Source organism: Cynocephalus volans, chromosome 7 (genome assembly GCF_027409185.1).
Source record: "Cynocephalus volans isolate mCynVol1 chromosome 7, mCynVol1.pri, whole genome shotgun sequence".
In the NCBI taxonomy this organism is placed as follows: Eukaryota; Metazoa; Chordata; class Mammalia; order Dermoptera; family Cynocephalidae; genus Cynocephalus; species Cynocephalus volans.
In genome coordinates, this window is record NC_084466.1 from 38649304 (window position 1) to 38674767 (window position 25464).

A 25464-nucleotide genomic window follows, 5' to 3' on the forward strand; every position below is an offset into this window, starting at 1 on the left:
TAAAAAAAGAAGTTGAACCAGATTCTTACTACCACTGTGCTACTTGCTGGAGCATTACTAGGGCTCACCAATATTTCCATTCTCCCCCTACTCCTGAATATATAAGAGAATGACTTTGTCCCACCTGGTGAAATTAAACATGGCCATTTGGCTTCTTTTAGCCAATGAAGCATGAAGTGGAAGTGATGGGTATCATTTCTGAACAGAAGCATCCAGAGTCAGGATGAGATTCTCTGTGCTCACTTCTCTTGCCACGGTGATTGTAGACACAGATGCTGAGGGGCAGGTGCCCTGGGATCCAAGGACCGGGAAAGTTGAGCCAGCACATGGCGAGTCACCTAAACTTAAAGTGGACTTGGAGTGACAAAGAAATTTTTGTTGTTACCATAGCATCATCTAATCCACGCAGATAATACAGTAACATTGGACCTTGGAAAGTGAAATTTGTTTTTGTAGGCTCTACACTGGTCATCAATAAAATGCTAAAGCTTTCAAGGTTATATAATTCCCAGAGAGAAGATTATATTCTGTTTTGTCTAGTAACGATCAGAATGTAGTGTTAATTGGGTTAGTAGAGTATAGCAAAATCTCTTGCTGTAGTTCCCAATTTTCACTCCAATTAATGTTCTATGTGTTGCAACAAGGAAATGGAGCCATTGCCTAGTGTGATTGAAATTATGAAGCAAGTTTAAGGTTGCAGTTCATTTAAATCACAGTTCTGACTCAGCATTATCAGTTTGGCCTCTGAATCATAAAAACCAAAACTGTTAGTATTTTGTGAAAAAAGGCATTGGGCTAATTGCTTAACAAATTGTTCAATATACATCATAACATTCCAAGAATACAAGGGAAATATTTTGCATCCACAAATATGAAAAGTGGATATCTTAATATTTCATGTGCTTCCATGGCCCTAAATAAAATTAAGCTATCTAAAAATTACTGTAATCAATACTTAAATTTTAGGCATCCAGGTAAATTTTTTTCAGAAAATTCCTCCTTATTTTTCTGAAAATAGGCAGATAATGAGGTGATCGCACATCTTCTGTGTAATCCAAAGGCTACATGATATGATTTCATGGCAATTCACACAAAAAATATTTACTGAGAAGTTTCTATGGTGCTCAGTTATGCTCGGCTCTGAGGATAGAAAGATAAAAAAAGAAATGTGGTCCCTGCCCTCCTCAAACTTACAATCTAGCAACTTCTGCTTCTGAGTTTATGCACTGCATTTTCTCTTCAAGTTTTGAGTTGTGAAATAGCATCACAAAATCTCAACACTGGCAATATAGTAGAACTTCATTTATGTAGAAAGCTCAATTATCTGGAACACGTCTGAGAACCAGGAAGGCAGTAAAAGTGTCTTTGAGAAATCAAACTTATATCCTGCTGTAGACCAGATGCCCCCCACCCACACTGAAGCTTAAATCTCCACTGTAACTGCTGAGGGTGGGAAACCCTATTAGATAGTTGACAGGTGGGGGCTTGAAGAGGTGATTGGACTGTAGGACCATGCCATAGTGAATGGATTAATAATGGGATTGTGGGTGTGTTTCTGAGGACTTTAAAAAAAAAACGAGCATATGAGAAGCTCTCTCTCTGCTCCACTATTTTCTGCCATGTGAGACCCCTGGGTTACTGTTGCCACCACCAAGGCCCTCACCAAATGTGATCCCTGGACTTTGGGCTTCCCAGCCTCTGAAACTGTAAGTAATAAATTTTGTTTTCTTTATAAATTACCCAGTTCCAGGTATTTTGTTATAAGCAACAGAAACGGACTAATAAACACACACTCACACACGTGCGCGCGCTCCACACACATGGCTAAAAGGTCCAGAGTATTTATTCTGTGCTATTCACTTGCTAAATGCTTTATATGCAATATATCATCATCACAAAACTCCACGACAGAATACTAGCATTGTTCCCATTTTATAGATGAGGAAATTTTAGGTGAAAGAGGATAAAGGACTTTCCTAGAGTATAACAGCTGATGGACCCAGGATTTGAATCCAGACCTGACTAACTCCACAGCACAACATCATGACCCCTCCCCCACACAGCATTGCCCACAGACTATGAACTAAACCTCTTGGTCTCCACTTCCAGAAGAATCCCTGGGGCCTTGTTGCAGTTTCTATTGCTGTCTAGCAAACCACTCCAGATTCTGTGGTTCAGGAATTTGGAAAGGGCAGGACAGGGACCATTTATCTCAGCTCCCTAATATCTGTGGCCTCAGCTGGGAAGATTCAACAGCAGTGACATGGGGGATTCAGAAGATGAAGGCTGGAATCATCTGGAGTTGTCTGCACATGTGCCAGGAGGTTGATGTCTGTTGTCTGGGACATCATCTGGGGCTATTGACCATACCACCTGCACGTGGCCTCTCCACATGGCCTGGGCTTCGTCAGAGCATGGAAGTCTCAGTACAGTCACATTTGCTACATCCTGGTTCAGGTGTCCAAAAAAAGAGTGATAAGGCTGAACCTGTGTTGCTTTTTAAGACACAGTACTGGGGACTGGCTAGTTAGCTCACTTGGGAGAGCGTGGGAGAGCATGGTGCTGGTAAGACCAAGGTCACGGGTTCAGATACCTATCCTAGCCAGCCACCAAAAACTAATTAAGTGAATAAATAAAAAAGAAAAAAAAAATTTTTTTTAAAGACATAGCTCTGGAAGACACATAGTATCACTTCTGCCACACTCATCACAAACCTGCCTGGATATAAGGGGATAGGACGTATATGCCATCTCTTAACTGGGATCAAGGTCACAGTTAGAAGGTGATGTGGTGTGGAGGATTGTTGGCGGCCATCTCTGGGAAGTGCCATCTGCCACAAGCCCTCATCTGAAGTAAAATTGCTCCTCTTTCCTATCCAATCCAGCTTGCGAATATTCAGACATATCCCAAGTAGGAAGAATAGAATAATAAGCATTGTGTAACTGTTGCCTAGTTTCAGTAATGACCAACAATCACAATCTGTCAATTCAAACAATAAAAGTCAAGGATGGCTAATAGGGCAGGAATTAAAAATAGGAATGTCAGTGTTACCAAAAGACAGAAATAGAAAAATTATGCACAGCTGATAAGAAAAACTCAATAACTGCAGCATACAGGGCATTTAACTTGGGGCCTACATCTCCACACAGCTCAGTAAACCCATGGGCATTCTATATTCTTGCACTGAAATAGCAGAGTTTTCTAATAATGACTCTGCCTATCTAGAGGTTAGTTTCTATCCAGTACATTCCAGGAAGGAAGGCAGAAAAGTGTGTGCTATATTTTATACAGGTTTGCATCTAAAAGAGGCACTTTAGCGGGGGTACACACATTAATCTCACATGAAACAACTCCTTTCTCAGTGCTCATTTCTGGATCGTTACTACTCACACAGAAAAAATGCAGTCCTAGGATGCTTTTGTTCAGATGAAAAAAAAAAAGAAAACACTGCAGGTTGCATTTTCTAGAGCTGATGTCCAAATTCCTCCCACAATTACCAACCTGGCACATACTGCACATTCAAGCAGCTGTGTGCTAGTGCATGCACGCATTTGTAGACAAGCACCTGTTCAGGGTATTTAATTTTGATCTTTATCTCCTAAAACTATTAAAAAAAAAAAGAGTTTCTATGGCCTTGAGTTCCAAAACCAGTAAAAACTGATGGAATAATTGGAGACAGTTCAAAGTCCATAGACCATTCACCATGAGGAAAACCAGTAGTTTTCCTTATTGGATTTCTCCCAGCAAATGTGCTTGCTTTACAATGGTCTGTTTAAATGAATATAAAATGCCAGTTTGCATTTCTTGAGCACACACCACCAACAACTGAGAAGATCCAACCACAAGTGAAAGGTCTGAACAGACCATGTGGAATATCGACACTAGAATTTATCAACAGGGGACAATATCATATTGTGGGACCATTAATGTAAAAAAGCATTTGATAATATCTGAAAGTTTAATGCTGATATTTTTTAACCTCTGAATACTATCTGATATATAAAGAATATTTGAAAACAAATTTTTTTTCCTCGGGGCTCCTGTCCATCCACAACTTCAATTTTTAATTCTCTCAGTTACTTTTAAATATGTTTCTCACTGAGCAATGGAAAATTTGAATTATTTTGTAACATCAATCAAAGTTCCTGAATAAATTGCAGCATAGAATTCTTTACACCAGAGATAACTGATGGGATGTGAAAAACAGGTAAATAAACAGGGAATCAAAGAGTGTAGGGAGATGTGGAAATACACACACACACACACACACACACACACACACACACACACACACACACACACACACAGAGAAAAAAAACCAGCAGTGATATTGGTCCCTTTGTTTAAGAAAAGTTCTGTAACCTTGAAAAATCTCTGCCTCTCACCCTACACCTCCATCCAAGTCTCTTTGTTTATTAAACATCTCTAAGGTAAACATACATTGTTTCTTGTTTTAGTTGCTAAAGCCTGCCGGTTGCTAGTGGCCCTAGGCTGGTGTGTTGCTGCAGGGCGGGAAGCCCTGTGATAGTTCAGTTAGAGAACTGAGGGCCTCAGTCTGTGCACAGACTGTGCATGTCTAGAATCTCTAGAAACCAGGCAGTCAGAAACCCAGGCATGGTGGGAAAGGTGCAAATAAAATGAGAGGAAAACCATTATTAAATCAGTGGGTAAGAAAAAGTTATAGTGTTTTCATGATATATCATAAAACAAAAACCATATAAAAGCAAAAGTTTAGAATTTCTTTTAGCCATCAGATGATTTTTACCAACAAATGGTTTCTATTATGGCAGTGTTAGGAATCAGGAACCTACCTTCCAGGAACTTGGTTGTTGTTGTTGAATTTACAACTATGCTTTGGCTTTATGAACACAGTGGCATATTATGCTTTATTACAATATGAAGATCATATCTTTCAAAAAGAAAATTTTCAATTTGTGTCATTAAAAAAATAGAAATAGAGGGTGAAATACAAGACAAATTGAAAGATAAAATAGATGGTAGGAATAAGTCAAAATATATCCAAAAATCACATTAAATTTAAATAATCTAAACTATCCAATTGAAAGATAAATATTATCTGATTACTTATTTGTTTTGGACATATTTTTTCTTTACAAGAGATACATCTATAAAATATGCATAGAAAGGTCAAAAGTAAAAACTATGTAGACAAATGCGAACATACAAGCAAAAAAAAAAAAAATGGAACCCTAAAGTTAACTTAAGACAAAATAGTTCCAGTCAAGATGGCAGAATAGACAGTCCCCAGCATTAGTCTCTCTCACAAATCAACCAATTTACAACTATTAAAAAGCAACGACAGCCAAGCTGGGGCTGTTAGAACTCAGGGAAAGAGGAAGAGAGACCTACCGAGTGCATGAAGGCAGGAGAAGCCACAAATGAGAGAACGAAAGAATTGCTCCCACCATTTCAAGCCCCAGCCACTTCAAGTCTGGCCCTTGTGAGCACACAGAGCAAGAGCTGGCAAAAGCCACAGCTGTGCTCTTTGTATGAAGTTGTTTGGAGGCAGCAGGGGAGAAGAGGGCCTTGGTGGCCCCCAGGCCAGCAAGACCACTAACAAGGTTCCTGTGGACCCACTTATCACTGAGGAGCCACAGACAAGAGAAAAAAGGAGCCACTCAGAGGCTGGTGAGTCATTGCAAAGAACTGGCTCACGACTCAATCTATGGGAAGTGTTTGGAGTGCAGGCAGTGAAGGAGATGGGCCCACTAGGGGAACATTGGGACACAGCATAGACAGCTGATCTGGCCTCTAATCAGCACAGAACCACTCAGTGGAGACTGGCCAGAAATATAGAACTGTAGGGGGTATAGTTTGCTGAAAAGTATCAGGCCCAGACCAGAGTTTCCACACAACCCAAGTGTACTGGATCTCATGAGACCCGGAAGTACATACAAGGTCAACAGTTAAAACCTAAGCTGCATGAAAAGCCTTCCCCAGGGAATTAGCAGCAAAGTAGCAACTTAGCTCAACTACAGGGCCCAAGTGCTAGTCCCCACAGGAAGTTCCACCATTTTAGAAGGAAGCAAAGGACAACAAATTAGTTCTAGTGCAGAGTTTAAGTGATGGGAACAGCAAATAATCCAACACAGAACTGAAAGAAAAAAACAAAATACCCACAGATCAGAGACAAAATCTGATATTAACTAGCAAAGGTCTAACACCACCAAAGAATACCTATGAAACCTAGAAGGACCAGAAGCCTCTTGGGCTCCCAAGCCAGGGAGTGAGAGAGGACCATGGGCCTCAGCCGTGCCCCAGACCATCCACAACCAGACAGCAACAACCACCAAGCCTCCACAGGAAGTACCCTGAGCTCTTGAGGTGTGGTGATGGGGGGCTGACAGCCTCAGCCATGCCCCCCTGATATCCGCAACCAGCCCAGTGACAACCACCAAGCCATCACTGGAACCCCCTGGTCTCCTCTGCTGGGATGAGGGGGGTGCCACAGGACTTGACCAAACCCTCCCTCCTTCCTACTCCTCCCAGCCTGATTCCTTCCCACTTCCCCTCTCCCCCTCCTCCCCAACTGCTCTGCAATATTTTAGAATGTAAAAATAATAATAATATTAATAAATAAATAATTTTTTAATAAAAAGACCAAATAGACTTTAAGGAACAAAACATTACTGAAGATAGAGTCCCTAGTACATAATAATTTTTAAAACACATTAAATTTACCAGTATAATATAATAATTCCATATTTGTACACCTACTAAAATAAATTGACATATTCATCAACATAGTAAGAGCTTTCAACATACCTGTCTCATTTACTGACAAGTGTAGCAGACAAAAATTTTAAAAGAAATAAATTTCAACAACAAAATCAATGAGCTTGAATTATTAGAAGGATATAAAACCCTGGACCAAACCATTAGAGAATAAATGCTTTTCTGAAACACACATGAGAAGTTTACAATAGTGGACCCAAAATGAGGAAGTCCTTAAATCAGTTTGGACATATTTCAGAGCATTGGTACACATGGGCCATGTTCTCAGACCACACCGTAATCAAGTTAGACGTTAAACACAAAAATAAATAAGTTTAAAATCCATGCCATTGAAAATTTAGAAACACACTCCCAAATAATTCATGGGATGAAGAAGAAATCATACTGGAAATTTTAAAATTACTTACAAGTGAAGAAAGAAAATATTTTTTATCAAAGCAAAAACTCAAGGAGAAATACATATCCTTAAAATGGAAAGAAAGTTAAAAATAAATGAAGTTTTGTGCCAACTTAGAGGAATGCTATTTGCTTTGTCCATGCCCCAGACTCCTTCCCCTGCCCCAGACTTCCAGAAAGAGCACTCCATCATCTAACGATCTTAGTTATACCAGTCGACGATGTACTCCTATACGGTTTTGGGGCACTGAAACATGACCTGGCCCCAAAGTTGCACTCCAGAGTTTTCTTGGCTTTCACTTACTTTAGGAAAGAAGAAAAAGTGGAAAAAGTCGGAAGGATTTTTTAAAAAACAATACAAATGTGTAGAGAACTGGGAAAATGATTTTTCTTTGATCCTCAACTGAACCATCATCAATCTCTACCACAGTCAACCATGCATAACCATCCAGTTCATAATTATGGAGCTAGTAAAAACGTAATGAATCATATGTCACATCAGCCACAACTAAACTCCTAACATTGCCTCTATTTCTTCATCAGTATAAAGTCCAGATTTGCTAAGCAGTGTGACTTTGGGAAAAAAATCGCTTAAATTATCTCAGTTACCTCATTTAATTTTCTCCAAAGTGAAATTGTGATACATTTCTCAGATGTTTTCTGGTGAGGAAGAGATGGTAAAAATAATACAGCACAGGGTCTAAAGGCTTCCACTGGTAGTTATTTCACATTTAGTGTCTGTCTAAGAAAGACATCTTGTAAAGGAAGTATCTAGAAAACACTTGACATCAACTTGGATTGAAGGTTTTATCTTATCAGAAGGGGACATGGAGTGAACATTGGTCAGCCTTGAAATCAGAGGAAAGAAATGAGATCCATTAAGGCAAACATCAACAGTACCATAAGAGAACCATCCAGGATTTATCTTGTCTAGTAGTAATAGCTACATAACTCTATCAGGGACTGGATGAATCAGGCTAATAAACCACAGGCCTCCCCATCGGGGTGGTATTTTTGCTAGACAATCAAAAGGCTCCACCCTCCCCTCAACATTTGCCACAGTGTGGGAAAATCGAACAATAACACGATCAGCTTTTTCTATAATCTAACAATAACAATCAGACCTTGTGTCCAAGAAGACCCTGCTCAAATATAAATGCTATTTGGTAAATATGTTAGAGTTAGACATTTTCCCTGCTGCTAATCTGAAAGAATGGGAAATATCTCAACTGAGTTTTAAGATGAGAAGAGCAAGGAACATCTTATACAGCACATGAGCTTGGGCTTTGGGTCTGGATTAGAATTTCTACTTCTCATTCTAGTTGTGTGACCTTGGGCAAGTTACTTCACTCTTTGGGGCTGTTCCCTTATGTACAAAATAGAGATTAAAAAATACCCGCCTCACAAGGTGAGGTGAGGTTTAATGAGCACTTGCACAGTATGGGGCACAATAAGCATTTGAAGAGTGGTGGTATTTCATTATCAGTGAAAGGGAGAGCACTAGGACTGGAGCCTGGGCCTGGCTGAGGACAGGTCCGAAGAGGAGCCATTGACGAAGAGATGGCATCAACCAAGCATCATAAGGGCTCAGGCTCTCTCCTGAGAAGAAGCTGAGAAAGTAGGGATTACCAAGAAAGAGTGGGACACAAGGGACTTGTTTTTCCTCCTTCCTGGTGGAATCTCAGACCACGAGGGAGAGAATGTTCTCCATTCAGAGTAAAGGAAGTTCGGGCCCAGGAAGATCTAGCCAGGCAGGGTTGCCAGTTAAGCCCCTGGTCGATGAGCCCAGGCCTGTCTTGAGTCTTGACTGCCAGTGAAAAGCAAATTGCTTCCTATTACATACCTCATATTTCCCAGGCAGGACCTACCTACTGAACACTGCACATAAATTCCAGATGAAAGCAGGGCATCTATTTCCCAGTAATGTAACTTTCCCAAACACTGCATAGATTTATAGCAATGTTGGGCAGCCATGCAAAAGGTTGCATTGTGTTCAGTAATATTGCTTCTAATTTCAGGAGGATTTCAATTGAGGACCTTTGAAGTGGGAGCTTGAATCATGCATCTGTAAATTCCTCATTTTCCACAGTTATTAAAACACCCGTCGGTGCCAGGATATCCCATTGTTCATTCACTCTTTTGGCACGCCAGCATGGGGGTGGATGCCAACTACACAACAGCCACAGAGACACAGACAAATAGTAGGTGAGGTGGGCAGGCGTCGCGGAGATGACAGACTGCATGCCATAGGGACACACGTTGCAAACAGCCATACTGTCACTGCTTAGAAGTCTTGTAAGTCCTTGCATGTTTTGAAAAATCCTTCAGAGCTGTGTGAAAAATACATGGAAACGAGCTGAGCTCATCAAGGCATGGCTTTGCGCATCCAGTAAGCTTACAATTCTAAATAATAACAAAATCACTCGTGTATCCTAAGATCAGCAAACATTCGCGTTGTTCCTCATCCACTGTCTTTGGCCTGGCCATACTTCATGGGTCGGGGAGAGAGTTCCCGGCAGCGTCTCCTAAGGTCATGGTGAGAAGGCATATTTATAGTTTAAGGGATCAACCCTGGCCACAGAAATATGAGTTAGAACCAGAACGACATGTTTAATTAGCTCTTTACTTTAGAATATAAAGCACTGTATATAAAACACTTTGTTCCTACATACCCCAGATTGCCACTGCTAATTATCATTGTAATGCTTTAATAGCAATTTTCCCAGCCAAAGAGTTCAAAACTCTTCACCTACATTATCTCCTTTTTCTTCACAATATCCTTATAAAGTAGCTATAATTATCTCATTCCAACATACAAATAAACTGAGGCAAAAACCTAGATATTTATACAGGGCATAGCCAGAAACTAATAAAACTAATTTTTAGTTGTAGCTTGTGGAATCAGTTTCATGACACCTGGAGTGATACCTGCTAACTCGCCCACAATCATCTGTTTTCAGTCGTGTAACCAAGACTAACTAGCTGCCCTAGTCTGAACTGCAGAGGTGATTATGTGCAGTTAGCATATTCATTCTTGGAAGGGTTGGAATTGATGTTAACTGTCACCACAATGTACCTATTAACAGGCAGATATAGTAACCTTTTAAAAAGCCAACCAAAACATGCCTAAATTGTTTAATACAGGTTTACCCAACATCAGCACTATTGACATTTTGGATAATTCTTTGGTGTGGGGGGATTATCCACTGCATGTAAGGATGTATAGCAAAATCTTGACTTTTAATCATGAGATAGATGCCAACAGCATCCTTTCCAGTTGGGACAACAAAAATGTCTCCAGACATTGCCAAATGTTCCCTGAGGAGGGAAGAGTGGGTGGGCAAAACCATCCACCTTTGAGAACCACTGGCCTAATCAATCGAAGCATGTAATAATTGAACGCTACTCTCAGCCTGGCACTGTAATAGCCAGATGCTTAGAGGCTAATAGATGATGTGGTTCTCGCCTTCCTGAGGCTGGTGGTGGTGGTGGAGTTTACACTCACAGAAAATAATTGGGGGTGGGGAATGAAGAGACAAACTATGCAAAGGAAGTTCTGAGATGGGAAAAATCACAGTGGATCAGAGCAGACTTTAGGTAGTAGATGGGCTTTGAAGTAGACCTTGAAAAATGTGTAGACCTAGAAAACATTAAAAGATGGAAGAATTTAGGGCATTTCCAAAGGGAAAACATTATGATCAAAGATCTGAATGCCGAAAGGAGCTCAGGGAGAGCAGATTGCCTATGTGGCAGGTGCTGGGAGTGGTCTTGAGATGGATCAGTGTCGGCAAAAGGGAGTGAATGTCAGCCCTGTGTATTAGTTGTACTGTCTAGAAGATACAGAGAGAAGGCTTTCAAATTAGCTGATGAAATGAAGCTGGAAGTAATAGTGAGTACAGTGGATAGCAAGATCAATCTTCAAAAAATCTTAAGCACCTGGAGCAATGGATTGAATATAATAAAATGTTATTTAACTGAGACAGATGTAAGATCTGTGTTTGCATCCAAAAAAAAACCCAATTGCAGAAATAAAATATGGAGGTAACAAGGCATAGCAAAATGTAAAAAAAAAAGGTTTAGGGATTTTGTTGGCAGTATATTTAATGTAAGTCAACTATAAAATAATAATACTGCCTCCCTGACATACTAAAAAATGTAATGAAGTGCTGGCCTGTTAACTCAGTTGGTTAGATCACAGCCTTGTAACACCAAGGTCATGGGTTCAGATCCCTGTGCCAGCCAACTGCCAAAAAAAAAAATTTTTTTTTTAAATGTGATGAAATCCTACGTTCTATTAACAGGAATGTAATATGTAGTATGAGGGATGTGACAGTCCTTCTGCATACTGCACTTAGAAACCCACATGTGGATTACTGTGTTTGGTTCTTTTTGAAGCTTGTAGACAAACTGGAACATGTTCAAAGAATAGAAATCCCAGTGAAGAAGAAGCTTGGAGTCAGGCCACATGAGGAACTTGAGTTTTCAATCAAGAGACAAGAAAAACGTGCAAACATGATAGCTATTGTTGCATATTTTAAGGACATTCATGGTAGGGATCCGATTCGAGACCAGTTACCCAGAAGTTCCAGGGAATCAATTCTTGAATCAAACATAAAAAATAATTTTCACATGTGCAAAGTTGCCCAAAGATGTTCCCCTAAGGAGGAATTTGGTTACTATCTGAGAATGTTCTCCAACATGAGTCAGATGACCACTGAAGAAGGAACTTAATATCTCTATGAGCCTCCTTTTCTTCTATTTATAATTAGAGGAAAGAACAAAGAGCTTTATGAGGTAATGTATGGAAAAAGCTTGGCACCTAGAAAGTACCTTAATAAACTGCATCTATTACTTGTCATTTGTTTTCTATGACCTGCTCCCTACCCCTCAAACACAGATCTACAGGTAGATCAACTGATATATGGAGTTTGCAACAATTTTTAACTATTATTGGAAGGGGAATCAGCATCTAGAGCTTGTAGTTATGGGAATTGTAAGCCTAGAACCCCAATCTGTTAATTACAGAGTTTAGAAAAGAGGTGGTATGGCATTTACTGCTTTTATGATATGGTAACCACACAGTATAACCAGCTTCTTGCATTTCCCAACTCACTTTTTTGAATGAAGGCTTTGGTAACCACTTGTCTTCAGATCCAACTCCTGTGAGGCACACTAATCTCCATCTAGAGCAACTAAGAACACAACACCCCTCTGCACACCTCCCTTCAGTGTTCCATGGGTAAACACAAAGCACTCACTTCTGTGAACTCATGTGAGCATGGGCACTGCAGACCCACACTGGGAGAATGCAGGGGACTTTCCACAATCCTTATTTTGTGTGGCATTACAGCAGGTGTCAGCTATATTAACATCATAGCAAATGTCCTGAATATTTCCTCATATCAGGATCTGATGTGAGTCTAATCATGAAAGACTAAAATACTACTCAGAATCTCAGAATAGCCATGGCAAAAAAAAAAAAAAAAAAAAAAACATGGAAATTTGTCTTTGGCATATGGACTGTAAGAAATTTACTATTCTAGTTAATAGCAAAATTCTTCCCTTGGTGGAAAGATTGCCAGATCGTCATCTGGAACTGGCATAAGATGCTAGGCTTTCTTCTTGACGTGTGTGGGAGCAGCCTTCTGTTTCTTTATTTGTAATTGAAAAGAGCCAACATCCCAACCTTGCTTGCCACCAGTCTGCTTAATGTATCATTCACTCTAGTCCAGGACCAGGACTAGGGCAAGGCTAGCAAAGTATCTAGAACACAAAATTTATGGAGGTGTTCATCCCGCACTTGCAAGACTGAGCGTTGGGCACCCTGCTGGGCACCTCATTCACTTCCCCCTAGACCCAGCCCTCTCTAGTCAAATGGGTGTATTCCTTGCATTTTTTCCAAATCTTTGCCGTTAATCGTGCTGGTTCTCCAACTTGAATGTCCTACTTCTCTCCTACTCATTCTTTAAACCTGAATTTAAATGCTACCTTCTTTTGAAAGCCCTCTATGGCCCTTCTAGCTGGAGGCTACCTCTCGCTCCACTGAATTCCCACTGAGTCTGCCTGAAGATCCCTTAAAGCATGTAAAACTGTTTGCCTTGTTTTCTAATTACATGTACCTTTATCTGTGACAGACTATTAGTTCCCTACCCCAATATCCACCTTCCCCTTTGCTTTAGTAACAGAACTTTAATAAATAGCTGGATACATCTACGTAGATAAAAGACTATTTTGAGACTCTCTTGAGGATAGGTGTGTCCATGACTGACTAAATCTTGGCCATTCCAATAGAATGTAGTATAGATTGCCCAGAAAAAGCGCAATGAAAGGGAAAGAGTATACCCTTCCTGTCCCCCTTCCTATATCTTTGCGTATGAAAAGTGGATGTGATGGCCAGAATTCCAATAGCCATCCTGAACCACAGTGTCAATGTCCTCATTCTAGGCATGTGGAGAAGAAAGCTGGCAGATCCCAAAACACTAATGACACAGCACAGCCTTTATACCAGCTCTAGACTGCCTCCCTCCAAACCTCTTTTACAGGGAAGAGAAATACACTTAAGCACCATTTAAGCCACTGTTACTTTTTGCTTTCTGACACATGCACCCAAACTTAATTCTAACTAATATAAAATTTGATACCAAAACAGAGCTTCTACATTTAGCTAAAATGTACGATTAACTTAAAGGAGACGGTTGAATAGAATCAGAAAAGATAAAACTATTGTTGACTGAAGAACTTGTGATTGTGGTAAAAGCATAGGTTAGCAGAACCTTGGAAGGTGCCAACCAAGGCTCTAACATGAGTGAAAATGGTAGAAAATTTTTAGAATGTTGGTGTGTTTTGTCTGATTCTCGCCACTTTCAACAAAATTCTACACAAAAGAGATGAGCCCAGGCTAAAGCTAACCAGTCTGCCAGCAGGGTGGGAGGAAATACAAATTTACTAAGAGCCTACAGCCAGCAGACTAACTTAACAGGTATTCTAATTTGGAGCCATTCTAATTTGGAGGCTGAAAAAGCTGACTTCTTTCTTACTCCAAAGTGAAACTACTGTGAGCCACGGCCAGAAATAGGAGAATAAGCAGCCTGCACAGGAGATGAAACCATGGCCCCCTGCCTTTTTCAAGTTCTCTCTTTAGGAGTTTTCTGTCAAATGTGGGAGTAGTTAATTAGTGAAGATCACCACGTCTATTTTCAAATGGTCTCAGGTTAACTTGGGGGAGGAGGAGTTGGCAATGCCCACAGACCTGCATATAATAAAGCAGACACTCTAGGCTTAAAAACTGTACAAAGACAAGATCTCTGGCTCTGGTTACTCACATATACAATGGAACAGCAGCAAGCAAATTGGAAGCCCCTCAGGTTTTTAGGGAATTGTATTGTCAATGAAATCCCAAGCATCATGATGATCCGATCCCTAAACCAATTCAAGTCCCCAAACTGATGCCAAAAGAGATGAGGTGTGAATGCAGCCCCCAGGAAAAGTATACTCTCTAATGCGCATCTTGGAAAGAATGTGCAGGAGAGGGGACCAGGGAGAGCACCCCAAAAGGCAAAGACAAGGGGTGCTAAGGACAACAGCTGTGGAAATCATTCCACTGGCTGGACAGGAGTCTTCACTATTCTCACCCAGCAGGATTTAAAAGTTGCTATGGCCCTGGTACCTTTGATTTTCCCTTTTCTTCATAGATGTTAAATTGCAGTCATTATGTCTCTCTATTCCACCATTGAATATTGGGTGTGATGGGCAAATAACTGTTTGCCAGATTATGATAATTCAAACTGGGGTCTGATGGAGCCAACTGCACAACACACAGAAATCCTTAACCTTGAGCTGGAGGATCTAAGTAGGTTGCACTTTGGGGTGTCTCCTCTGGGGATGGTAAAGGGTCCTGTGTATGAGAGGAAAGATGTATGTGAATATTTGGGGGATCACTGAAAAAAAGATCGGCAAGTCTGATAGTTTCCTATTCATCCCTTCTTTTTGTAACAGAACCTAAATCTCTTTAGCTGGACATGTTGCCTATTAAACAGGCCGTGGGAAAACACTTCATGTTTTTTATTAGAATAATGCTTGAGAAAGACTTCTCTAGATAGTTTCCATTAAAGGAGGGAGAGACTGAAAGAAGGAATTCTAGCTAGAAGGCTACTGCAATATTCAGGGAAGAATTAATAAGACCTAAACAAATGGATGCAAGGGAAATGGGGAAAAGAAGATAAGGACAGAGACATGCAAAGGTAGATGCTGGGAGCAGAGAAAAAGGAAATGTAAAATATGACTCCATGGTCCCATTTAAATGTCTAGTGAGTGGTCATGTCAGGAACAGAAACAGAAAAATAGGAGGAAGAGCAAGACTGTAACAACCAAGATAAGCTGTGGGCTGAACATACTAAGTGCGAATTGCCGGCAAGACACCCAGGTTAGTATCTGACACATACTTAGAGTCATTGAGGACAGAGAGAAGTAGATTGCAGACTGGAGAATTTTCTGCCAAGGATAAGAATTGTGACAGAGAAGTGGAAGAGATCATGATGAGAACGTTGGTAGAAACAGCAGAAAGCCAAGAATTGTCCAACGAGATGGGGAAGTGTATTCTCAGAAGACGTTTCTCTGTCTGGGCAGAAAGTCTAGAACGATGGTTCTCAAAGTGTGGTCCCTACATCTACAGCTCCAGCATTATGTGGTTTTGCGGGCTGATTGTGGTTCTCTCTACTCCCACTTCCCGAAATTCATATCTTAAAGCCCTGACCTCCAATACCTCAGAATGTGACTGTATTTAGAGACAGAGCCTTTAAAGAGTTAAAATGAGGTCACTAGAGTGGGCCCTAATCCAATCTGACTGGTGACCTTATAGGAAGAGAAAATTTGGACACAGAAGAGACACCAGGGATTCGTGTGCGCACAGAGGGATGACCGTATGGAGAGGCAGCCATCGGCAAGCCAAGGAGAGAAGCTTGAAACCAACCCTCTGCACCTTCATTTTGCACTTCAAGCCTCTAGAACTGTACGATAATAAATTTCTGCTGTTTAAGCTGCCCAGTTTACAGTACTTTGTTATGACACCCCTAACAAACTAAAACATATGGGAACTTGTATGAAATGTAAACTCTCAGGGCCTACCCCAGACCTATTGAATCAGAAACTATGGAAACAAGACCCACCACTCTGCATTTTAAAAAACTCTCTGGGTGATTCTAATGCACTGCTAAGTTTGAGAACCACTGGTCTAGAATATTCTGGCTCAAGAACAAAGGAGACTAAAATAAATGATTTTTTTTCTTTTATCCAGAGTTGTCATATTTTTTTAAAAGAATTCTTTAAATAAGCAGAAATAGTCAGTAAGGATATCTTAAATAATCAACTTCATCTTTCATTAAAACCAGTGTAAACATAGAAAACCCCACACTCATGTATACACTGTAGAACTAACATGTTTTCCCTTATAGCTAGCCCTTAATGATAGAGTAGGATTGTATCAAAAGCAGACATCCTATCCCGCCCCATACATCTCTCACAGTGTTCTGTCTTGCCTGATACATCCCGATACATCTACATCTCTCAAAGCAGGAAGTTCATCACCCTTGAAGACATCTGGTCTCCCCGATAGATTTACCTTTATAAACCCCAGCTCTCAGGTGATGGGGAAACAGTTGGGACTTTACTCTCTATCTTCCAGTTTATGTCTTCAAAAAAAAAAACCTTTCCTTTAAGTTCTGTCTGGCAGGTGTGACTGGCAATCCTATAGCAGCAAGCACTTGGACCCACAGGGTCAAGGATTACCCCAGTGAAGGGGAATTCATGGGACTCATTCATTACCACCAATTCAGGTGATAACATCAGTATCAACAAAAGCATTCATTATGTATTTGGCTATTGGTTCTTGTACTAGAACCCAGTAGTTCTCAAATATTAGGGTGCCAAAGAATCATCTAGGGAGCTTTCTTAAGAGGCAGCTTCCAAAACTTAGATTCTACTACTCAGTGTAGAGTCCAGGACCTAGACATCTTTGACAAACGTCAGATAATCTTGATGCAAACATCAGTAAACTGCAAATTGCTCTTCTCTTATTCAGTCAAGGAGTAGAAAGAACAGAACTATTATCTGGATGAGCTGAAGAGGCTAGTGAGATAAAATGAAGAAGCCTAAATGGCTAAGTAAGAATCTTCCAAATGCTCTTTCAATTAATCCTTGGTCTTCTCAGACAACCTTTTTCTCCGTCTACTCCAGGTAATGATAATTGCAGAGACTCTGTAAGGCCAGTCATTTACCCTGGGAATAGTGACTTCAGAGGCTGAAATTTCAGGTAACAGGTTCTGACTAATGTTCCTCAAACTCTCCCACCACTTTCAGATGTCACAACTTTTAGTTCTATTTGCATCTGAAGAAGCCACATCAAGGCAGAACACTACTGGTAACATCAAACAAATTTGATTGCTTTGGATCTCAATCCTAGAACAATTCCCGTTCTCCAAATAAAGAGGGTTAGTCATCTTCCTTAATACTTTATTGTAATAAAATACAAAATTTCACTTTTTTGTCTACTGCCACCATATCAAATAACACTAGGGGGTTTTACCACAAGCCAGTTTGAAACATGTGCCAAATATATAATTAAGGCATGTAAAACTTTTGGCTAAATAAATGTCACTTGTATTAAAGATACTTTGAAACATTATCTACTCTCCCAATGGATATAAGTAAATCAGAGAAAAATAAATTAATCACTTAAATAAGTGGACCGAGTTATTGGTGACAGGCCTATTCTTTTGTTGTTGTTGTTTGTTTCCTCCTAAGCAGTGAATTTCAGTTAGTTGTCTTTTCACCAGTTTTTCAGATCCTGCACTCAAAACACTTTAGCTGAAATGTTTAATCCTTTTAAGGATTCCTTTCCATAACTACCCTCCCGCAGGCAAAGTTTCTATACAAAACTTCAAATATTCCAATTCAGAAGCCCCTAAGATGGAAGAATCACTGATCTCCAGGGAACCCAAAAGTCACAGGCCTTCCTTGCTAAGAATGAGGCTACGGATGGCTCAAATTGTTTGTGATATACGTGCACCCAACATGGAAGACTGAAATGAAATATTAAATATTAATAAAAATTCACTTGAAATTTTTGAGGAGTTTGGGTTAATTTGGACAAATAGATAACAATGATGAAATCAGCTCAGAAAAAAACAAGAGGATGAAAATTACACAGGAGAAGAAAAGAGAAGCTGAGGAGAGCTATGATTCACCCAGTTTATGGCTTTATTAAAAAGCTCTTTGTTAGAAACCGGGTCTGGCCCTCTTTGCCACACAGGTTTCATGTTTAACCACGCTCTGTGGTTAGGGGAGAATCCCAGGAAGCTGTGTTATGGGCTCCCATGCTGGGTGGAGTACTTGGGAAGCCAAGTCTCCCAGCCCGTGGCTGGGCCTCCTGTAACTACCTTGACCCCTAAGCCACATGAGGCCGGCTTCCTGTTTCCCAGCCTCTCTGTGTCGCCCACAATCCTCTCTATTTGCCCTCCCAGCCCTGCTGAAGAACCTGCCACCTTTCTCCACAATCCTGGTCCCATTTTGAGTAGCCAGTTTTTCCACCTCAACCTGGTGCCAATGGGACTCCTACTGACTGCTTATGGAAGAGCTAACATATTCTGGCTAAAGAACAGAGGAGGCTAAAGCAGGAAGCAACCTGGTGTGTTTTATTCTTTTACCCTGGACTTTATAGGCCGAGATCCCACAAAAGCAAAAGGAGGTTGCTGGGTGCTTCAAGACTGTTTACCAGGATTCCTAAAGCATTCCTTCCACTCTAGTTTCCAGGAGGAATACTTGTTCTTTCTATTAAAATGACTTTGACTTTTCTCCTTGAGAAACAATAACCCTGGCCTTATCATGATACAGCGCGTTCACCTTTTTCCTGGCCTGGCTTTTTCATTACAGAGGATCTCACACTAACAGAGCCATCCCAGTGAGTGGCACTATGGTCACAGTGTCTTCCTCTAGTCCAGTTTCTTCCTTGATTTAGTGGGATGGGAGATATTTATTTAAAATGTGGAATTCCAGAGGAAGTCACTTTCCTCACTATAAAGTCATCCATCCATTCTGGAATAGAGTCATGCAGTCGTAGACCCAGTGAACGACTTAACCTGGCCACTTATTTAAAGAAGTATCTCTGCTCTCAAGGCAGGGAGGAAGTGCAGAGATGCCGCTGTTCCCTCTTGTAGACAGAGATGGCCCTGAGAACTCCTAACACGGGACATTACATTATCATTGTGGGAAAAAAAGGTGGATGAAGAAAGACTGATAGACTAGGCTGAGAAGGAAAAGGCGTGGTGAACAGGAGACTAAGGGTGCTAAAGGAAAGGGGCAGAAAGAACGAGGTTGAATGGGTGTGACCATGAAAGGCCAATAAGTGAGAAATGAATTTTAAAAGGCAAATCTAATTGGGTTTTCTTAAGCTATTCTCTCTAATTTAATCTATCGGCCAGTCAATATGTATTAAGCACCGATGATAAGGTTCTATGCTAGACGGCCAATAAAATAGACACAGTCCTGGTCCTCTTGGGGATTATAGTGTTGGGAGAAAGAGACATTAAAAAATAATTATCCAAGTACCTATATGATATGATCGAAGGAAAGCACAAGGTGCTGAGACAGTGTATAACCGAGCAGTGGTTTGGGGATGAGCTAGGAAGCCCTGCTGAGGCATGAGGCAGGTGTGGGGCCAGGGAGGAGCCTGCGGGGGGCTCAGATAAGGGAGCAGCCACCTGGGGTGTCCTAGCGATCGCCGGGGAAAAACGAGCGAGAAGAACAGGAGAGGCAGATAATCAAGGCCTTCCCTGTAGCCCCACGAAGACCTGGGTCTTTGTCCTATGGATACTAGGAAGCCATTCCAGGTCTCAGCAGAAGAATGATTTCCGATTTGACCACCAGTGCTGCCGTGTGGGGAAAGGATTGGAGTGGGACACAGGTGGACAGGACAAACTCATTAAATGCAATTCAGGCGAGAGGTGACAGTGGCTTAGACAAGGGAAGCAACTCTGGAGTGATTCAAGAAACAATAAGTAGAACTGTCATTCAGATCATGTGCTTCCTTGCTTCAGAACCATTCGATGGCTTTTTATCACACTAAAATAAAAATCCAGACTTCTCACTGCAAGCTACAGGGCCCTGGGTGATATCCAGCCCCCACATCCCTCTCCAAATTTGTTCACACCACTCATCCCTCTGCTCACTACGCTGTAGCCCACCAGTCTTTGTTTCGTTTCTTGAATTCTCCAAGTTCTTCCCTTTTTATCTGCTGCTTTCTTTTACCGAAGCATTTATCTCCTATGTTGTCCTCAGTATCATGTCACATAATCGCATATTCTCAAGGAGGCCATCTCTCCCTCCATGTCCAAAGTACATCCCTATCACTTCTACTAGTCTCTATCTCCTTCAATCATTCACTCATTCATTCAATAACTATTTACTGAGCATCTACTTTGTACACAGCACGGGAAGATACAGCAGCGAAAAAAAAGGAAAAAAAAAATTCTGCACTTATGGGGTTTACATTCCAGGGGATGAGGATGGCAGAAGATAACAAAATATGCAAACTTAAGGTGTAAATTACAAGTAAATCATAGAGTATGTCAGAGGGGCAATAAAAAAATGAAGGGGAAGGGGAAACGAGTGGGGCAAGATGGAGTGGTTTGTAATTTTGAATAAGAGGAATAGGGTAAGATTCATTAAAGATGACACTGAATGAAGACTTGGAGGAGATGATAGTCACCCCCAAGTTTGTTTCCCTCATAGCATTTGTTACAATTTCCAATTAGCATATTTGCTTCTTTGCTTGGTTTTTTCTACCTCCCCACCCCACCCCACACACAGTGGAATGAAGAAAGTCCCATCAGGGCAGGGACTGTTGTGTGTCCTGTTCATTCTTGTATCTCTAGTCAAAGTGGTACAAATATTTTGTAGAATGAGTCAACACATGAAAGAAGCAAATGTTTAAAGTGCTCTCCCACCGGCTTCCAAGCATTACTGAAAATATCGGGCCATACCAATCAAGTAAAATCAAGGTGCCTGACCCAAACCAATGGTGATGACTTTCCAGGGCATACAGTATTTATGTGGGACAGAGCCGTGGTAACGAAGGCTTTTTGTCTGCCCAGCACATAGAGTCTCCTTCCTTGCTTTTGTGGGAATCCTTCCTCGCCTGCAGGGGGTGAGCACAGTCCTCAGGTGGGCCGAAGTTTTAGACTACTGTGGCTGCAGGATGGATCCTGGCATGGGCACGGCCTCTCAGGCCTCTAGAAGCTGCTGATGGAATTCGTAGGGGGAAGGCTCTCTCTTCCCACTGAGATTGCTCCATACAGACAATCCAAGCTGCCTGTGGCTAACTTTGCCCACACGTGGGGAGATCCTGCCTGAGAATGATGTCAATGCAAAAGAAAACAGTGATAAAATAGGAGAAAGAGAGATGGATTGATAATTGCACGATAGGAACTCCTGGATCCATTCATTGCCAAAGCCAAGTCCACTCTTTGAACTTCTCAGGTAAGTGGGAACTTAGAGTCTTTATTGAAGTTGTCACTCACAGCTAGAGTCTTTATTAAATATATTCACCAAGCAAAAGTTTAAGGGGATATAATCAGGAAACTGAGTGTTTTTTTGTTTTTCATTTTTTGTTTTTTCTTTAAACTATCTATCTTCCAATTAAAGGGTTGATTAATATCTAATGGCCTGGTGACAAGCATGATTAATTCTATACAAAATAAAGATCCATTCATTCAAGTCATTCAATTGTTTACTACTACCCAGTTTCTGTGCTAGGAGCTGGGTATAGAATGGTGACATGACAGCCAATCCTTGTCCTTGTCTGGAGAATATAAACAGTAATAAATTTCATGTGATGTAACACAAATGAAGACGCTCAGGGCATAATGGAACTTCAAAGCAGGGAACCCAACCTAATCAACAGTGGTCAGAGGGATGGGGTGCCCAGGGCAGCCCTCACAGAGAAGCCTAAGGCAAGATCTCAGCTCTCACTAGGATGTCGTCAGAAGATGGCAGAGGGAAGAGAGGAAGAGTTTTAGTCAGAGAGAAGAGCATCTCAAAGACCTAGAGGTAGGATGATCTTAGGGCCGTAGTATTCTCATATGATGATACCCGCAGAGTCTTCGGATGTCTCCATGGACTCGCCTATCACATGGCCTTATAAAGGTCACACATTCAAACTTAACATCTGCATCTTGGTTACACTTTCCCTTTTCAAAACACATACCCACAATTCTATTCCATATTCTATCTTTTCTCATTTCTTTATTAAGCATACACTATTAGTATGAATCACTTATTAATAACATTATTTAGTAGTCTCATTGCAGAATAATACAAATGATCACATTTCTACCAAAAGCTATAAATGTCTTAACATACAAACTATGTTTATAACATTATTGCAATAATTTCTATATAATCCACCTGAGGTTGAGGTTTCAACTGCACAGCATGTAGTCTAAACTAGACCAAGGTTATGACTTACACTCTCTGTAAAACTATATAATCATATATTCCAATAATAAGACTCTGCAGAGATGAAGTGGTTGTTTCATATAACAAGGTCATATATCTTCCAGCTGGAATAAAATGAGATTTTGAAAACAAAGTTATTATATTGTTAAATGGGACAGAGAAAAGACATTTCTCCTCCTTAGAATGTTATGAATTTAAACAGAAAATATTTTTATGGGAACAGCAATAATAACTTATGAACAATTATATTTTGACAAGTTTTTTTAATGAATCAATATTTTTGCTTGCAAAGAACATTCTTTTAACTTAATATGTTAATGTGCTATAAAATATCTTTTAGTTGAAATATTACATCACTCACTACCTCCATGTTGCCTATTAAAGGCCAAATCATGTTACTTTTTTGCAAACCACACATCTGTTTTATATGGAAGATCACTATTTCTCACTTGCTAAAAATATATACAAGAGCAAAAAAGTCTCCTCCAAACTACTCGGGTACACATTTAGCCCTACTACAAACATTCTGCGGTACTTGAATTGAGCAAATCACCAACGAAATTGGCAAATGTTAATATTGCTGTCTGCTTTTCATAGAAAGAAGTCTTCTGTTTTTGTTGGACACATTTTCAGGAAGTGAGGTAAAGCTCAGTTTTCCCTAGGAAAGTAAGCCTGGGGCATGCTTAGAACTGGCTCGATATGGCCATTGTTTGAAGGTAAAGGAGGCAGTAAGTGGTGTGATGAAACCAAGATAAGACTGAACTCAAAGGCAATCAGTATGAATGTTCAAAGTCACTGACGTCAATTAGACTCTTACAGAAGAAATGACTACAGTATATGGCCTCAGGATGAATAAATCATTGTTTATCAGACAGGTCTTCCCTCCCCTTCTCTCCATCTGGCCCTTTGTATATGAGAGTACTTCAAAAAGTTTGTGGAAAAATAGAATTACAAGATAATATGAATCTTTCCATGAACTTTTTGAAGTACCCTCATAAAAAGCACCCTCCTCCCTTATGTTCAAAGTCCCAGAAAAGGTGGGGGGGGGGCGGCGGCTGGAGATTGCTTTAAAATACTTCAAACCCTTCCTTCTCTATACTATATCATAATTGCAAAACATGAACCAAATGTCCTTTAATATCTACTGCTTGAAGGCAATCAAAAATGTATTAAGTGAATTAACAGGATATTTCTGTTAATACTCGTATTTCACACCATATGTTTTTGGTCACAATGATTTTGCCTCAGTCCGATTCTCTCATTCCTTTCCTGCTGTTGTGTTTCTTAAAGTGTGAAGAGAATGAATTACATTCCTTGAAGGTTCTAGTTTATTTCTATTTCCTATTTCACCATTTAGAGGTGACTAAAAATCTGGGCTTCTGGAACTTTCCCTTGGTGCCTGACAGAAAAAGTAACCCCTATAGGAGCTAAGTGACAAGCAGGAAGAGTTAGGCCCTGGGAAAACGAAATCACTCCAGTATGCCAGAGACACACTGGAAATATTTTATTCTTTTTATCAATTACTCAGCAGCTCATTTGCCAATTATCTTGTAATTAGTAATTAGCTTGTCCTCCCCACAATCCACCTCACTGCTATGACTTGACTGAGGGGATAAGATGTATTTTATCCACTTTACATTAGGGAAACTGAAATGTAGAAGATTTTGCTGAAGTAATCAATGTCGTGACAGTGGGAAAAGAGGTAGTCCTAACCCCCAACTGGGGTGGTGTTTTCCATTTGGAATCTCTCTGAATTAATAAAAGTCATGCCTCATATTTACATAGCATCTTCACAGTAACCAAATGCTTTCATTGGTTTTATCCTGTTTAGTCTTAACAGCCTCCTGAAAGAGACATAGCAGACATTATTCATAATCATATTTGGGGGAGGAAAATGAGACTTCATAGAGAGAATCTGTGTAAGAATCTAGATCTGGTTCCACATTGATGGAGTTTGAATGTGTTGTCCCCTCCAAAACTCATGTGGAAATTTGATCTCCAATGTTGCAGAGTTGGAAACTGATTGAGTCATGGGGGTGGATCCCTCTTGAATGGATTAATGCTCTCCCTGGGGGACGGGGGAGTAATGAGTTCCCGTGAGAGCTGGTTGTTTAAAAGACCTGGCATCTCTCTCTCTCTCTCTCTCCCTCCTTCCCTCCCTCCCTCCCTCTCTCTCTCTCTCTCTCCCCCTCTCTCTCTCTCTCTCTCTCTCTCTTCCTCTTGCCATGTGATCTGCTTGTACCCACCAGCTGCCTGACACTTTCCACCATGAATAGAAGCAGCCTGAGGCCCGTGCCAGATGTAGCTGTCCCAGAATCCTAAGCCAAATAAACCTCTGTTCTTTGTAAATTTCCCAGTCTCAGGTATTTCTGTTATAGCAACACAAAACTGACTAATATACACTTCAAGAGACTTGAAACTTTAGGTCTAAACAAAGTCATCCTCTGAAAGAAAATCCAGATGGATACACTTTTAGCCATTCCCACAGCCTGTGTTAGGGCCCATGTTGTCCTGGTCTTATACACAGATTCTTGCAGTGATGACTTGCACCTGATGACTCTTCCCTGCCTCCATTCTTCCCCTTGTATTGCCCTGCATTGCCATGCATTGCCCTGTCTCTACTGGCTTCCACTCCATTGTATGTAGAATTAATCTAAACTTCTCACTGCGGCTACAAAGCCCTCCATGATCTTCTGAGCACCTCTCCAACTTCAGGTGGTAGCAGCTGCCCCACCCTCTCTGTCGCAAGCCCAGTAAACTCATTCCACCTGAGCTGTTGTATGCGCCCTTCTGTTTGCCCAAAAC